The 18832-nt window shown below is 40.4% G+C and overlaps 1 non-coding gene across 1 annotated transcript; it reads left to right on the forward strand.

The window, feature by feature from the left end:
- The first annotated feature begins 17202 nt into the window (after positions 1-17202).
- LOC148039407 (U6 spliceosomal RNA) lies at positions 17203-17304 on the forward strand. The gene has a single exon (XR_015688738.1). It is a non-coding gene; the product is annotated as a U6 spliceosomal RNA (small nuclear RNA).
- Positions 17305-18832: the final 1528 nt, after the last annotated feature.

The raw sequence follows: 18832 nt of genomic DNA on the forward strand, positions 1-18832 counted from the left end.
AGTTGTACGATAACAAGAGGCTTCTCCTAAAATATCACTTTGCATACCTCAACTATACGCTCATGCTACTTATGCATCTTCTCCTCTGAAAATAACAACACAACTATAGATTGCCTTCCCAGGCTGTGGATCCTATAGGCAATAGCCCATCTTCCTTGCATCCCAATAAACAAAAAAGATGCATATCATTGATTTAGGATCTAGCTTATTGCATTTGTTCTTGGGGATATGGCAAAAAGCCTCACATCCAAAGACATGCAAATGAGCATATGATGGAGGTTTTCCAAACCATATCTCCTCTGTAACTTTACAACCAATACCAATGTATGGTAACTTGTTTATCAAGTGTATAGTAGTAGTAATTGCTGTTAGCTTTCATGGATGAAGAAAAGAGAGCAACTCAGAGTGAAGCTACATGCTTCCTCTCTACATTCTACTCATTATTCATTCCACACACACTTTAGTGCATATACAACCTAAGGTCATAAAGACCATTCACACCAGAAGTAGAACCGACTTATTTAATGTACCTAACTGATCTAGCCAGACTAGCTGTGTCCAGCTCATGTCGATCAAACACACATGAAAGAGCTTTATATTCTAACACTCCCCCTCAAGCTCAAGACATCATCTATACTCCAAGCAGCTGTCTAAAACCACATAACTTATCTTTACCCAAGGACTTGGTAAAGATATCCACTACATGTTCATCTGTCTTTACATGCATAAGATCAACTCGTCCTGCAAGAACCATCTCTCTGATGAAATGGTAGTGTACCTCTATGTGTTTTGTCCTGGCATGATAGACTGGATTCATAGCCAGGAGTACATTACTCAGATTATCACATAGTAACTTCACTGGAGCATCTACCTGTATGTCCAAATCAGCCATAAGCTTGAGCAGCCATGAAATCTCTCATGCTGCCAATGCAGCACCTCTATACTCTGCCTCAGTACTTGACAAAGCAACCGTAGGCTGCTTCTTGCTACTCCAGCTAATCATGCCGCTACCAAATCCAAATGCATATCCACTCGTAGATCTACGATCATATGAGCAACCTGCCCAATCTGCATCTGTGTATCCAATCAATATCAAGGGCTTATCTCTGACATAGAACAGCCCATACTCTATAGTGGATTTAACATATCTCATAATATGTCTAACTGCATCCAAGTGCGGCTTTCTAGGATTCTGCATAAACTGGCTTATGAGCCCTACAGCATAGCTCAAGTCAGGCCTAGTGATGGTCAAGTAAATCAAGCTGCCAACCATCTGCCTGTACATAGTCACATCCTCTACTTCAGCCCCAGTGTTCATGTCTAGCTTGACATTCTGATCAAGAGGTGTATCCAGTGGTTTGCATTCAGCCATGCCATACTTCTTCATCATCTCTATGGCATAGTGCTTCTGCATCAGCCATAACCCATTGTCAGCTCGAAACTACCTCGATGCCCAAGAAATACTTCAGTTCTCCTAGGTCTTTCATGTCAAATTCAGATTTCAGCATCTTCATTACATGTTGTATGCCCAAGTCATCATCACTAGTGATTATCAAATCATCAACGTATATGACCAGCACTACCAAGCCACTGTCAGTCTTCTTTGTAAATAGGTTGTGATCAGCCCTGCCAATAGCAAAACCCAATCTCTGCAAGTAGTTACTGATCCTAGCATGCCAAGCTCTCGGAGCCTGTTTCAGCCCGTACAATGCCTTTTTCAGCTTACATACATAATGCTGAAAATCAAGGTAAACATACCCTTCCGGCTGAACCATATAGACATCCTCTGCTAGGTCACCGTTAAGAATGCATTCTTAACGTCCATCTGCTGCAATTTCCAGCCTTTAGCAGCAGCCAAGGCAATCACAGTGCGTATGGTTGCCATCTTGGCAATAGGGTTGAATGTTTCCTCATAATCAAGTCCATACTGTTGGACATACCCCTTTGCGACCAACCTGGCTTTGTATCTCTCCACACTACCATCTGACTTGCATTTGATTTTGTAGACCCATTTGCAGCCAATGGTCTTTTTCCCTTCAGGCAGTGGCACTAAATCCCATGTTTTATTTTCAGCCAAGGCATTCATTTCTTCGTCCATGGCTACACACTAATTCTCATAGCCAGAAGTCATTCTGCCAGGTGTCATCATACCAGATGCATCCTCAATAGCTTTCTCTTTTCCTTTGCTGTCCAAGACATCATGTCTCCCCCTCACTGATATACTGGTGTCAGTGGACGGCAAGCTCCTCAATCTCCCTGTCCATGGGGATACTGTCTGACTACAAGGTCCTATCATAGCAGTGCTCTGCTGTAAATCAACTATAGAGGCATGAGTGGAAGGCATATCCGCTGGCACTGCAACTGGTGATACATACCAAGAACCCATCTCATCAAAGATAACATCCCTGCTTACCAAAGTCTCCCTGGTAGAGGGATCATAGCATTTGTATGCCTTCTTCTCCTACGAATATCCAATGAAAACACACTTATGCGCTTTGGGATCTAGCTTCTTCCTTTTCTTATCTGGAATATGCATATAAGCAAGACAGCCAAAGACTTTCATATGACTTACATCCGGCTTATAGCCATACAGCTTTTCAAACGGTGTCATCTCATGAATACCTACAGTGGGAGTCCTATTCAGAATGTATATGACTTTCATAACAGCCTCTGCCCAATAGTAAAGCGGCATATGCTTTTCATTCATCATAGCCCTAGCAACTTCCATCAAAACCCTATTCTTCCTTTCAGCTACTTTGTTCTGTTGCGGAGTGTAGCTGAGGTGAGCTGCCTATGAATGCCATTTTCAGCCAAGAAATCATCAAATTCATTTGATACATACTCCCCACCACTATCAGATCTCAAGCAAGAGATGTAGCATTCAAACTCCTTCTCAACCTGTGCTTTAAATTGCTGAAAAACAGCAAAGACCTCATCTTTTGTTTTCAATATGTAAAGCCAGGTATAGCGATTGTAGTCGTCAATGAAAGATACATAATATCTGGAACCTCCCATAGATACATTATGAGCTGGCCCCCAAACATCAGAGTGCACTAACTACAATGGACGTGTACTTTGTCTTACATGCCTAACAAATGGCAATCGTGACTGCTTACCGAACTTGCAAGCCTCGCATACATGACCAATATCTGAATATTGGAACTTCGGTAAACCTATAACCAGTTGTTTCTTTTGCATAATTTGCAGCCTTTGCAAATTGACATGCCCCACTCTCTTGTGCCATATTTTCAAATCCCTAACAGTGCCAGAACCATGGGCAAACATAGCTGAATTCAGCTCTAGCAAAGAAGCATCAAGAGTAAACATTCTGCCATTCCTATGACCACGAGCTATCAACTTGCAGCCATTGCCAAACTCTTCAATAAAGCAGCCATGCTTATTGAATCTAACCTGCAAGTTCTGCTCCGTCATCTAACCGACGATAGCAAGTTCTTCGTAATTGAAGGGACATGCAATACATCATGCAAATTTTTCTTTCTGCCATTATGGACCACAAGAGGCACTTTGCCTTTATGCTCAATGCTATGCTGCATGTCATCACCTGTGCATACATAGCCATGCTTTTCAACCACCATATCCGTGAACCAATCACCGTGACGGGTCATGTGATTCGACGCCCCCGAGTCAATGTACCACACTGCATCATCAGATGATTTTTCAACAGCCTTATCTTTGACATATTGCATGGCAAACAGTCTATCACCAGAGTCATCTGCCTGATTGGACGTAGCATAGTGTCCATGCTGCTTGCCCTTCTAGTTTCCCTGCTTCTTCCAACAGTCCTTTGCAATATGCCCATACTTTCCGCAGTAGTGACAATCCTTATCTTTTTTTGGATTGTCTGACTGATGCTGCTACTGCCATGAGCCTCTGCCACCACGAGAGTTAGATCTCCCCCTGCCTTGAAAGTTTCCACCACCTCTTGCATTTGATGACGGATGATTGCTATTACTATAGGATACATTCTGCTGGCCTCCTCTGCCAGATCCATAGCCTCTACCACGGATACCACGACCATGCTGATTTGAGTAAAAAACGGCATCCTTATTCTTTGAACTGCTTGACCCTATAGCTAAGCCAAGCTTCACCTCTTCATGAATCAATAATGCAACCAGCTCATTAAAGTCAGGCATCTCAGCCCGCACAGACACTGAAGTGTTAAAAGACTTGTACTCAGGACCCAAGCCATTTAAGGTCACTGCAACCATATCCTCATCTTCAACCTGTGAACCAACAGATGCCAACTGATCTGCTATGGTCTTAACCTCTGTGACATAATCTTGTATGGATCTGTTCTTCCTCTCCATGTTATTGAATTGCTGCTTTAATTGTATCTTCCTTGCACTTGTGGTTGTGCCATAGTATTTGACCAATATATTCCATGCATCTGCTGGGGATTTATAGTTCATGATCTGCATCACCATAGCATCCGAGATACATAATGACAACCAATGTAAAACCCTGCGAGCTCTTTCCGTCCAAGCTCAATGCGCTCGTCTTTGATCAGCTGTAGGATTCCTTTTTGGAACTTCAGGTTCAGCCTCAACACCTGTCACTAAGTCCTAGTATCCTTTGCCTATCAGAAAGTTCTCCATGCAAAACTTCCATATTGCATAATTGTTGCTATCAAGCTTTTCTCCCACAATCTGGGTTACATTATCTGTTCTATCAGCATTTGCCATGTTGTAGACCTTGCCTGATTGCCTGCAAACCAAGATCTTCTTAACAGTTCAACTTCAGCCCGGAACTGTTTATGACAGTTTTTTGCAATTAACTGCAGTAAAAACTAGGGTATTTCAGCCCATTGACAAACCAAAACAGCCCACAAACAAGTGGCTTAACCTGTGAGTAAAGCAGTCAGTGCAAATGCTATGTATTTACTTCAGTTTGAACTCCTGCAACCTCATTGCCAGGGTACATATATGCAGCCTGAAAACTGTAATTCTGTGAGTGACCAGTAGTTATTTCAAGCCCAAAACTGAGTGGTATACATGTCCCAAACTTCCCTAGATAGTTGCTAGTACATGTGTCAAGCATAGGCATAGAACCACAAAACAATATATAACCAGCATATATGAATGTCGTAAATACATTCCCAAATTTCAAATAGCCAATGCACTGGCAACAGGGATTAATTTCAGTCCCAAAAAACCATAAAACATTTGCATCACTTTCGTTTCCAATGCTCAAGCATTTAATAGTCACAGACCAAGTCTTCAAGTACCTGTGGGACTAACCAAATCAACTAGTTCTTCAGGAATAACCAATTAGTGCTTTATGTCTGCAATTTTTTTCAGTTTTTAGCTTGTCACAAGCTCTCAGATCAGGCCATTCCAAGCTCCAAGTTTATGTCAAAATACCCAAGAAATATGACATGTCTTCTACCAAGCATCAAGTGCTACATTCAAGCTCAATGTACATACCAAAGAGCATCCAAAATGCAGACATCACAAATGTATAATGTCTCTGTAACTTTAATGACAGTTCAACCCTGTGTATTCAGATCTGTTCACCTCTATTACAGCTCACACATGAGCTCCCACAAGAGCAATAGCAAGATATACCCTTCAAGAACCTTCCTTGGTATGCATCCATGCTCTATGCCACTTGACAAGTGCTATTCACCTTGAATCTCAGCCAATGAGAGTAGCCTGTTCATAGGCACAGTCCACACAGACTGTTCAGAGTATATTCAGATCAAATTTCTGGTGATGATGATGAATGCCCACTTGTTGATGCTCAATGGAGCTTTGGTGAGTCTCCAGACAAGCCACACTCTTGTTAATGCTCAATGGAGCCTTGGTGAGCAGTCCATGTACTGAATCTCAGTCATGGAGTTCAGCCTCCTGAAAATAGGCGCAAACATGCTGGCTGGCCTGACCTCTGCTACTACACTTTTTGCTGATTATTATAATGATAAGGCACTCACTGGTGCTCAACCAGTCCTTGGAAGACTCCTCAGCAAGCCACAGCTCTCCTGATTCAAGCAATGAGACTCCAATGCTTCACAATACATACCTCTGTGTGACCATTGATGAAAATGACTATCAGTCCTCTTCCTTTCCCAAATCTTCATGTCAATCTTCAAGTCTTCTTCTTGAGTGCATTCCACCAGTGAGCCCATTCATGGCTCTGATACCATGTTAGCTCTCATGGATGCAGAAAAGAGAGCAACTCAGAGTGAAGCTACATGCTTCCTCTCTACATTCTACTCATTATTCATTCCACACACACTTTAGTGCATATACAACCTAAGGTCATAAAGACCATCCACACCAGAAGTAGAATCGACTTATTTAATGTACCTAACTGATCTAGCCAGACTAGCTGTGTCCAGCTCATGTCGATCAAACACACATGAAAGAGCTTGATATTCTAACAATTGCCTTAGCCCAAAAATGTTATAGTAAGCCTTTCTGGCTAAGTATACTACAAACTCTCTCTTGAATCATTCTATTCATACGCTCTACAACACCATTCTTGGGTGGCATGTAAGTGAAAATAAACTAATGCTTATTACCTACTCATCGCAAAATTGTTCAAATGATTTAGAGATATATTCACCCCCATTATCTAACCTCAGGTGTTTTAGCCTATAGCTATACTAGCTCTAACAAGAGCAAGCCAACACTGAAAGGTAGCCAATACATCCAATTTCTGCTTTATGAGATATGCCTAGACCTTATGTGAATAATCATCAATGAAAGTCACAGAGCACTTTGTGCCACCTAGGACATGGGACCATATACATTAGGATAAACAAGAGCCAAAGGCTCGCCCATGTACGTAATACCTAACTTATTATAATAACTACATGTCTTCCTACCATAAAGACAATGATCACATGAATCAAAATATTTGTAGTCAAGAGATGAAAGATACTTCAAATGAGAAATCATTCTCATTTCTTTTAAGGAAATGTGCCCAAGGCAATGATGCCATAAAGATACATGTGATATGTTAGCCACAGCCAAAACATGGTCAATAGAGCTAAATATAGCCAATAGATAGAGGCTACTAGTCTTAGCACCTCGAGAAAAGACAAGATTCTCATAAGTAATCTTCCATGCAGAAAGACCAAAAGATACATGATGATACCCTGCATCATCCAACTGTCTAGGAGAGAGTAAACTTTTGGTCAAAGCTAAAATATAGCATACATTATGCACAACAAAAGTGCTACCTAAAACAAACTACAGTCTAATATCACCAATACCAATAATATCCAATGCCAAGTCATTTCCTAGTCTCATAGAACTGTCATATTACATTAGGAATGAAACCAATCCTTATGTGAGTAACATGAAAAGAAGTCCCCCAAATCAAGTAGCCAACACTGAGAAAAAATGGATGAGGCATCAGCCAACTAACTAGAGTCAAGAGAATAAGCTGCCAAGATGTAATCATCATTAGACTTAGGTTCCAATGCATTTATCTCCTCAATTTTCATGCTAGAATTACTAGGACTCTACAATCATCATACTTATCATGAACTTTTTCCTTACCTTTCTCCTTACACTTATCATCATGCATCTTACGGTACTATAGCCTAATATGACCTTCCCATAATAATGACATGTAATATAGACCTTATGACCATGGGACTTACTGCGAGACTACCCACAAGACTAACACCTCTATGAGTCTCTACCACGGTGGTCACTACCACTATTACCATCATGTTTGCCTCATAGTCAATGCATGAGAAGTACTAGCTATATCCATATTATTGTTGAGAGTTTGGCAATCACACCCATTTGTATGCCTCTTTGTATGGAGCAGTGGGTGAGCAAAATGCAAGCAGTCTAGGAAGAGGTGCCTGAATCCCTTAGGCAAAGTGGAGGAAAAGAGAACTATTCTGCAAACTGTAAAGCATTGTACTTGATTATCATTTTCAATGGAATGCTATTGTCCTTTTTACTTTCAATCAAGTGTCAATGTCATTGTCCATATACACAAGATAGTGTTTATGAGTCCAAGTACTTAATCTTGGAACCTATTTCACCATTGTGATAGTCATTGTTCTTGTCTTTGTCTTCATGAGTTTAGTCATTGTGTTTCAACCTCCATAACCATGCTCTAGATCCATGTTTCTCAACATGATATTAGAGCCATGGTGAGCATGGCTCAACTTTGCAAACTCTTCTTTCAGCTCCTCTTCACCTTTGTCCAACTTATGACCTCATCTTCCACATCCATCTTCACTCTGTCTTCTTGATTGCCATAGCGAGCCTACACCTACCTTCAATGGAGCTCTTGGATCTCACTCTACAAGCCATATCTTTGTAAGGTTTATTTTTGAGACTTTCTCCTCTACTCAAGGTGCAAATTTGTGTCACTTTACTTCATGACATTGTATAGTCTGCAACTCAACATTGTCAAGATTGGAGCTCATTGTCTGAAATCGTGCCTACAACCTGTTGTATGATTCATTCTCCTTCCACATAGCATGGCTGATCCTACAACCATAGGGAAATCAAAGGTTGGTCTATGAGCTATGTTCTCATCAAAGGATTCATTGAATGATTCATTCTACACATTGTTGTGACCCAAAAAACGGGCCCATATCTAATCCCTAATAAGGAAACCATAGCCATTTCACTTGAAGCTCAAATTTTCCTTCATTTTCTCACTCATGCCACTTGACCAAGTCACTGCCACCCTGGTCTGATTAATCACAAAGGTTTCCAACAAGTATGTACATCAAATCAACAAGAAGGGGAGATTTGGAAGATTTGGAAGTTCAAAGGAACAACATCAAATTTCAAACTAGTATCTTTTGATACTACACTACCATTGCTTGTGTCTCTTGACACATCCAAAGCTAGCTCATTACTAGCCAAAACTTGAGAATTCTAGTGTTGATTTACTATTGTTCCAATCACTCAACATGGGAAAAGACTCATGATAGCCTCTATACACTTAGTGCTTTGTTATGATTGTGATTGAGGAGAGGCGTTGAGAGTTTGGCAATTATACCCATTTGTATGCCTCTTTGTATGGAGCAATGGGCAAGGAAAATGCAAGCAGTTTAGGAAGAGGTTCCTGAATCCCATAGGCACAATGGAGGAAAATGAAACTAGTTGTAGCATTGTACTTGATTATCATTTTCAATGGAATGTTATTCTCCTTTGTCCTTTCAATCAAGTGTTAGTGTCATTGTCCATATACACAAGATTGTGTTTATGAGCCCAAGTACTTAATATTGGAACCTTATTCACTTGTGTGACAATGATTGTTCTTACCTATATCTTCATGAGTTTAGTCTTTGTGTTTCAACCTCCATAGCCATGCTCTAGATCCATGTTTCTCAACAATTCTTTCTATTTATCTCCTCTATAAATAAGGTTCATGAGACATGTTAGAAACAATTCTTGGTCTTTGCAATTGATACATTCAGATGTATGGGGTCGTACCCATAATGCGTATTCTGGTGGTGCCAAGTGTTATGTATCCTTCATTGATGATTTCAATCGATACACATGGCTGTACATTCTGAAGCACAAGGATGAGGTGCTCAATGTCTTTGAGGACTTTAAGAAGCATGCTGAAAATAAACTTGGTTGTTATATCTCATGTCTAAGATGTGATGGAGGTGGAGAATATGTATCCAGAGAGTTTGATAGGTACCTTGCTAAATATGGCATAAAAAGGCAATTCACATGTAGTTACACACCTCAGCAGAATAGTGTGGTAGAGAGAAAAAATCGAGTGCTTATGGAAGCTACCAAGGCAATGCTTAATGAAAAGAGTTTGCCAAATTCTTATCGGGTTGAAGCAGTGGTTACTACAATTTATGTGTTGATCAAACACCTACAGCTAGGGTTCATGATTTGACTCCGTATGAGAAATTGTATGGGCACAAGCAACATTAGGCACCTCAAAGTATTTAGCTGCATTGCCTATGTACATGTTCTTGATGAAAAGAGGAAGAAGTTAGACCCAAAAGCTGTCAAAAGTGTTTTTCTTGGCTATGCATAGGAGAGAAAGGCTTACAAATGCTATGATCCATCCACTCAGGAAACCTTGATCAGCGGGGATGTAGTTTTTGATGAGTTGGACTCATGGTATGGTAATCCGAATGCAGTAATCTCTGATGGACTAGTCAACCCTACTTATGTTGAAAAGTATCCTTCAACTAGTATGTCTATGAGTGGACCAACAGGTGATGGTTCATCTACTGTTGGACAAGACGACTTTGCAGTCGTGCTACTGCAACCACTAACAGGTGATGGTTCACTAACTAGTATGTCTATGAGTGGACCAACAGGTGATGGTTCATCTATTGTTGGACAAGACGACTTTGCAGTCATGCTACTGCAACCACTAACATGGATACGTCAGTGAGGGGGAGATTGGATAAAGGCAAAGAAAATATGTTTATGATGTGAGTAGCCCACTTACAACTAGATATGAGTCACTTGGCAGTGACAATGTTGATAGTGAATTGGGCAGACCATCAGTGATGACGCCTTGTACAAGGCAAAGCAGGTACGTGCCACCTCATGATAGGCAAGCCTAGAGTACACCACAGTTGAGGAGGTCTGAAAGGATTAGAAAACCAGTTGATAGGCTGACATAGAATGGGTATTCAGCTAGACATTATGCATATATAACTAAAGTATCAGGCTACAGAGAGCCTACGAAGTTCAGTGAGGCAGTTACAGATGAGAATTTGTGTGCTGCCATGGATGAGGAATACACAGCATTGGCTGAAAATGAGACATGGGAATTGGTCTGGTTTGCCTAAAGAAAAATTACCCATTAGTTGCAAATGGGTTTATAAAGTGAAATGCAAGTCAAATGGTTCATTGAAAAGGTATAAAGCTTGATTGGTTGCAAAGGGATATGCACAGCAGTACATCCTAGATTATGAGGAGACTTTCACCCGGTTGCCAAGATGGCAATGGTGAGAATAATCATTACATTAATGCCTTCAAAGGGTTAGAAATCATGGTAGATGGATGTCAAAAGTGCATTCTTGAATGGCGATTTGCTTGAAGAGGTGTATATGGAGCAACTTGAGGGTTATGTATACCCTGACTATCCGACATATGTATGTAAGCTGAAAAAGGCCTTGTATGGGCTGAAACACGCACTGAGAGCATGAAATGCTCGCATAAGCACGTATTTGCAGCAACTTGGTTTTCAGATAGGTCATGCAAATCACAGCCTATTTACAAAGAAGACAAAGCATGGTTATGTCTTTCTGGTGGTTTATGGCGATGATTTGATCATCACTGGAGATGATGATCATGGGATTGTTAAAATTAAAGCAATGTTATAGGCTGAATTCAAAGTCAAGGATCTTGGTGAGTTGAAGTACTTTCTTGAGATTGAGGTTGTGTCTACACCTCAACGTATATGGCTGTTACAAAAACAGTATCATTGGATCACAATGTCAAACTTGCAGTTGATGTTGGGACTGAGATCGAGAATGTCACTATGTATAGGTGCAGCCTAATTTACATTACCATTACCCATCCTAACTTGAGTTATGCAGTGGAGCTAATTAGCCAATTTATGCAAAAACCTCGTAAGCCACACTTAGATGCGGTTAGGAGGATTATGTGGTACGTGAAGGATACTGCTGATTATGGGCTTTTTTATGAGCATGGAAAATCATTCGACTTGATAGGTTATACAAATGTTGATTGGGCTGGTTGTGTATATGACAAGAGATCAACCGATGGTTATGCTTTTAGTTTGGGTAGCAATATGATCAATTGGAGTAGTAAGAAGTAGCCTACCATTGCTTTATCTAGTATAGGAGAGGAAGAATATAGAGGTGCAACCTTAGTGGCATGTGAAGTAGTTTAGCTTGTGAAACTACTACATGATTTGGGTAGCAAAGTCACATTGCATTGTGACAATCTCAGTAGTATGATGCTAGCTAGCAACCCTGTCTATCATGCTAGATCCAAACACATAGAGGTTCATTACCATTTCATCCGAGAAATGGTACTTACAGGACAACAGATTGATCTACTTCATGTAAAAACAAAAGACTAGGTAGCAGATATCTTTACCAAATCATTTGGTAAAGAGATATTCATTTGTTTTAGGGAGCTACTTGGAGTATCGCAGCTAGTCTGAGCTTGAGGGGCAGTGTTGAGACTTCAAGCTCAACTCATGTACACCGATCTGATAGCTAGTATTCATTTGTCTCTAGCATATGAGTCAAGGTCAATAAGTTGGGTACTCAAGGGTTAGTCAGTGTGAGTAGTCATCAGGTCACTAAGACCTAGATCTTCTAGGCAGATCTAGGTAATAAGTTGCTTCAGCCAATACATCTGACTTGCTGGACTTTTCTTACATAGAGGTTCTTGATCTTATCCCAAAGCTGCCAAGCACTCTGTGCTTCCTCAACAATCACATTGTAATGTACTTGTTTAGTGAGAGAAAAGATAAGGGTGGACTTGCATAACTCATCAAGCTCATCCCATTCGTCATTAGTCATAGTTTCAAGCTGCTCACCATGCATCCTTGGTGGCTTTATTTGTGATTTCTGCACCAATACCTGCCAAACTTGGCTCTTCCAATAGGCATAATTCATACCATCAAGCTTAGTGATGTTGAAGATAGCACTGTTAGTGGAAGAAGATGCCATACTACAGGGTGAAACAATGCCAATGCAAAATGACCACGAACTGATAGCTAATGATGCTACCCACCAAGTACCATCAAAAGTACATAAAATTAGATTCAACATGAAAATTCCATGTCAATCCATGCATAACTACTTGCTGTAATAAATTACAACTAGGTACAATGAGAGAAAACTGTAGGCAAAATGAATGCACCAAGTCAACCACACTGACTGTCAAAGCATAACTAGCATAAATTAGCATCAAGTGGGCATAAATTAGCATGTGACAGTCATACGGACATTGAGCAAACACCCAAACATGTCAAACAAATCCGTTAGTAAGCTGGCACACCCCCTGTGTGTAATAGGAAAAAGTGTACACAACACTGGCAAGACCTGACACAAATAGGTGTATGCTCAAGGAGTGCAAAGCCCAAATCAGCCCAAGTACATCTATGAGGACCACGGCATATCAACCATACAACATCTAAGTGAGGATCCCAGTCTCAAGTGTCCGAATGCTCAAGTAGTATAAACCCACTTGCTCTATGTCTATCAAGCATATCAAGACACTCCCACTAGCACAAAAGTTGTAAATGTCAAGGAGGAAAGCTCGAACAAAGCATGTAATAGTGCACCAGTGACAAGTGTCCAAGACCAAGCATCAATGAGACCTCATGAGCATATAGGCCATGTAGCATCCATAGACATCAAGAACATCCAAATTGTAACTCTAGCAAGCCAAGGAATAGCCAAAGTAAGCTCCAAGCAATCAAATGCCAAGCCAAAGCCAAGCTCAGTAGCATCCAACTCCAGACAATGTAACGGGCATGTAGTAGTCGCATAGGCCAAGCATGTTCGGACCGGTCAAACATAAGTAAAGTACATGCCATAAGTACTTCAAAGATGGAGATCCAAAAGCTATGCAAAGCGAGCTCAAGCTCAACCAATGATCCGAAGCAATATCAAGCTCAAATTCAATCCCCGATTATCAATACATCAAAGTACACCTCCAAAGCATGTCCCGATTCCAAGAGGCATATGCAAACATGAAGGCCCAAAAATCAATCCAAGATCATGGCAAAAAATATGCATTGCATCCCCCAACAATCGGTCATTAACAGGCATCAAACTGTTTAACTAAGAAGCTTCAAATAAGCATAGTCATCAACTGCTAGTGTAGCATTGATATTTAATGTCTGTAAGTTACTATAAACTATTTCAAAATAGTGCTATAGGACCTCAAATCAATATTCAAGGCTCAGGAGGTTGTAAAGCATGTCAAGCGTCAATGCCAAGGGTGCCACAATGATCTAAGAGCAACGCATGTCCTTTAGCAAGTGGGAGATGAGATGTCCAAGGGGCTTGTAGATCATGCACAAATCACGCTGATCTACCTAGGGTTGCTGCTACTATTTTTTATCTAGTCAAGGTGGTCAAGAAGCTCCAGGGGGTGCCAAACAAGGCTCACAGCAAGCCTCAAGTAGCCCAAGAGGTCTATGTCAAGATAGGGAGCACCAAAGCTTCAATGGTGCTACCCCCTTTCTCTTCTCAGACCTATAGACCTATAACCAGCATGAAATCCTAAAGAAGATGAATGAATAACATTATTGCAATGCCCTGAGGGTGCTCAAAGGGGCCGGGAAGGTGCTCGAGAAGCTGGGGAGTGACGGGAGCTCAAGAGAATCGGCTATGGCTGTCGAGAAGGAGACCCAATGAGTGTAGATAATCAATAGAAAGCTAAAGGAGTCATGAGCCAAGTTGGAATGCTCGAGCAACCATGCTTTGATACCAGTTGAAAGGTGAGAAGGATCGAAGCTTGCTTGGAAGAGCTATGGCGAGAGAGCAAGAGCAAGAAAGAGAGAGATACAAAATGGGAACTCCAACAGTCACAATGTGTGACCAGGCCTTCCTTATTCAAAATGTCACTAAAAGAATAAAGAATAAAGTGATGGTGACAGGTGCCCGCCACCTGCAATGTGCAGTGGCAGGTACTATCAGTGTAGTAATACACGCGCCGCTAGGCAGAGGCACCTTTACCCCCAACATGTGTGTGAGATATATGAAATAAGGAGAATGTGGAAGTTCACTACTCTCTGTTGCCTCATCTCTTTCTCCCTATCTTGTTACATAAGGCACCCTTAATATCCTAGAGTTTCAAGCCATCCTTAGGCATATTAGCACACATGGTGGTACAAAAAGTGTCCCATGACTCAAGAAGTGTCAAAACTACTCCTAAAAACTCAACAAGGCTCCACTAAGCCCTTGAAAGCTTCTTGACAAAGCTAAAACAAGCCGAAAGAAGGAAATATCAATGCATACCTTGAGAGGAAGAAAAAGTGGTTGCTATGAAACCTTGAGTTGAAGCTTTGAATCCAGGCTGATACAAAGGATGAAGAAGCTCCTCAAATGGTTGGCTTTGATAGTACTTGAAAGGTGGAGCCCGAGTGGAAGCACACAAGAAAAAGCAAGAGCTATTGCAAATGGAACAAGAGAATGAGAGAGAGAGAGAGAGAGAGAGAGAGAGAGAGAGAGAGAGAGAGAGAGAGAGAGAGAGAGAGAGAGAGAGAGAGAGAGAGAGAGAGAGAGAGAGAGAGAGAGAGAGAGAGAGAGAGAGAGAGAGAGAGAGAAAGAAAGAAAGAAAGAAAGAAAGAAAAGAAAGAAAGATATATTAACGTCCTCTAAAGAACAAAACTGGCCTATGAGACAAACTGTGATACAACTGATGAGGTCCAGCTATCCAAAATAAAAGCACTGAATGAAAAGCTAAAAATTGGAAACTGAAAATACAGTGCTGTGAATGTGATAGGTGTCGTGTATGTGTATGTGCGTATGTAGCTCTAGTACTCCAGATAATGGCTACAAAAGGGGAACAAATGTCGGTTGTGATAGGGGAACAACTGTCGGCTGTGATAAAGTGGTGCGATGTGTATATGTAACAGATGTAGGGAGATATACTATCCTGGGATGTAGTAGCAGTCGTCGAAGTCGCTAATAGCAGGTGATCCCTCCTGGATGCAGGATGTGGTACATCAGCGGTGGAGAGAGAGAGAGAGAGAGAGTATGTGGGCACTCCAACAATCACAATGTGTGACCGGCCTATCCTTATTCAATATTCATTAAAAGAATAAAGAATAAAGTGACAGTGATGGGCACCCGCCACCTGCAATGTATAGGTGTGCGGTCATAATGTGTGAAGTAAATACAAGGCAGCATAGGCACATGTACCTTTACCTCTAGCACATGAAAATAAATATATAAATTGAAAAGCCAAACTATAAACAAAGAGAACAATACAATGCTTATCTAAGTGCAAAAGTAATTTAGTAACTTTACTAACATGCTCATACTTCATTATCACACTTAAAACGTTAAAGAGGAGAACGTGATCACTTTAGTTATTACATTTAAATATCAAATAGGAAATCTTGATTTGAAAGTACATAATAAATATTTGATTTAAGATTAGACATCTTAAAAGACTCTAAGTATACATATACACTTGTGTGTAAGTCCATCTCACAAAAATAAATAGTAGGTTGAGCTGAGAGATATACAACCTCATTGTGTGGGCACCCACCAATAGTGAGGCATAGATATTGTGTTGCATAACTCACTCTCACCATATATGAAGAAAAAATGCATAAAGAGACAAACAGATAGACAGACAGAGAAGCAAGTCAATCTATAAAATAAATAGTTCATTTTTTCTTTTCTCTCTTATGAGATTTATGATAGATCATAGCACTAAAGTGTGATGTGGGGGGAGAGAGAGACAAACACAGAGACATAGACAGAGACATAGAGAGAGGCAGGGAAGAAATTCAATCTATACAATTAAATAATTACTTTTTTTATTTTTTTCTCTTTGGGGTTATTGGGATGGGTACCACATAAGTTTTTGGTTTGGCCATAGGTTTAGTTCATTTTAGAATAACTAGTATAGATATCACACGACATTATGACAATGTCATAATGCATCTATTCAAAACATAAGAAAAAGAGAGAGATAGAGAAATGTACCTCAATGTGTAAGCCATAGTTAATGAATCATCAATATTCCAATCGTAGAAGCTTAAGTATGGCTAAAACAATGACTCTAGAACTTCCTCCCAAGTATAGGCTCACCACAAATTGTATGCAATGATTTTTTGTTATTAACATTGAGAGTAAAAGTGGAGATACCAATTTCAAACAAGCTCTGGATTTTGGATGAATGAGTTTACTAGATTGACTAGGTCTACATTCTATGTTGAGTTTATTTTTGGTCATGGAACCAAAGCATTAGATTTTCAAGAGTCCACATAGTTCCATTCAATGAGATGGACCCCATAGAATATTTCACTATCACTTGATGCACTTGGTAGGCCCATGTACACATGGTGTTTCAAAAATGTGGGAGTCAAACTACTTTTTAGTAGGTCAATTCTACAAGCTTGGTTTTGTTTACTTTTCTAAAGTGTGGTGCTCACAATTGAATGCATGTGGAGTATACATCCAACCACAAATCCCAACTCTCGGGGACCTTTATAATCCCATAGGATATAGTATGGGGAGAGAGAGGGGGGAATAGTATTAATGTCTCTATCTCTATCTCTTTGAAGACACTTGATAAAACTGTCGTGACACAAAGAAGATTAGCATGTCCCTTATGCGAGAATGAGACGACACATGAATAGAGTACTAATGTCTCTAAAGAGGCCAAAAGTGATCAATGACACCCAACAAACAATGTCGTGATACCAATTCATACATCACTTGAAAAGAGAGGAAAAGTTGTCCAAGCTAGATCTAAAATTCTAAAACTGATTTATTGGGCAACACACACTCAACATCTTGGGACCATTGGATACACTCCTATATTTTCAAGAGCTTCTATGTATGAAATCATTGGGCTAGATCTCAGCTAATGTCTTGAAGATCATAAGAAGTCCAAAACAATTATATTGAGCTCCCTTGGCCCTCCTTCAAGAATGAAGGTAGCTCTTAGAAGGCTCCATGACCCGTGTATGCATCCACTCTTCCTTCTCGCCCTCTATGGCATTTTCATGCAAGGAGGGAGCATGAAGATAGGCATGAGAGAGCACTAAAGAGAAGAGATGAGAGCTTTACCCTTTGGATGCAAGGAGGGAGGATGAGGATAGGCATGAGAGAGTACTTAAGAGAAGAGATGAGGGCTTTACCCTTGGTCCCTCACACACACACACACACACACACACACACACACTCTCTCTCTCTCTCTCTCTCTCTCTCTCTCTCTCTCTCTCTCTCTCTCTCTCTCTCTCTCTCTCTCTCTCTCTCTCTCTCTCTCTCTCTCTCTCTCTCTCTCTCTCTCTCTCTCTCTCTCTCTCTCTCTCTCTCTCAATGTGTGGAAAACAAGAAATGAGCACACACATGAATAGCCTTTTCAATTTTATTTCATCCTTTTTATACAACTTTTTAGGGTTAGGGTTTCTTCATTATCCTTGGGCATCCAACCCACTTTTTAGGCTAAAGACTGGTCTTCTCTCTAAGCATGCACTCAATTCCATGTTCCTATGCTAAGTGCTACTAGAACTAATTATAATTTGTACATGAGGAAGCCCATGATTTCTTTTCCAAGGCCTAATAATTTTTAAAAATTTTCATAGCTTTCATGTTTTTCTTTCTCTTCAAGTACTTGTTTCTTCAACCGATTAACATTTTTCCCTCTCCAAATCAAGTGAAAGTCCCATGGTACTCACACCAATCAAAGTAGAATGAGGCTAGTAGAGTGTGTTGGGAAAGCCAATGCAATAGTCCTAGTGGAGGGGGTGCTTAGATGGTGACAATGAGAGTTGGTTATGTTGGGGATAAGGAGGGCAATGGTTGTCGTAGGTGGAGTACCTAGAAAGAAGAAAGTGTAGGCCACTAATTATTGATGACACTTCAAGTGCTCCATGTACCTATCATATTTTGGTGTGCTCCCTAAGAGGTGTATCTACTTATCCAGTGCTATGTGGAGTTCATGTTGTGCAACTAGGATATGCATCAAGTTCTGAGTGAGGGCCTAGTTGGTGTAGGATTGGGTGTTGTAATATTTCCACACAATAAAAGTTAGTTGGTTAGTTTGAAAGTTAGTCAGTCAATTAATAAGTTAGTAAGATTACTAACTAAAGACTAACTAAAGTAAAAAACTAACTAACATTAATAATTAAGGATTTTTATTTAATTAAAAATATGTGTAAAAAATCTAGAGTCATA

Source organism: Lygodium microphyllum, chromosome 2 (assembly GCF_053477565.2).
Source record: "Lygodium microphyllum isolate KBCC chromosome 2, Lygodium_microphyllum_v1.1.10, whole genome shotgun sequence".
In the NCBI taxonomy this organism is placed as follows: domain Eukaryota; kingdom Viridiplantae; phylum Streptophyta; class Polypodiopsida; order Schizaeales; family Lygodiaceae; genus Lygodium; species Lygodium microphyllum.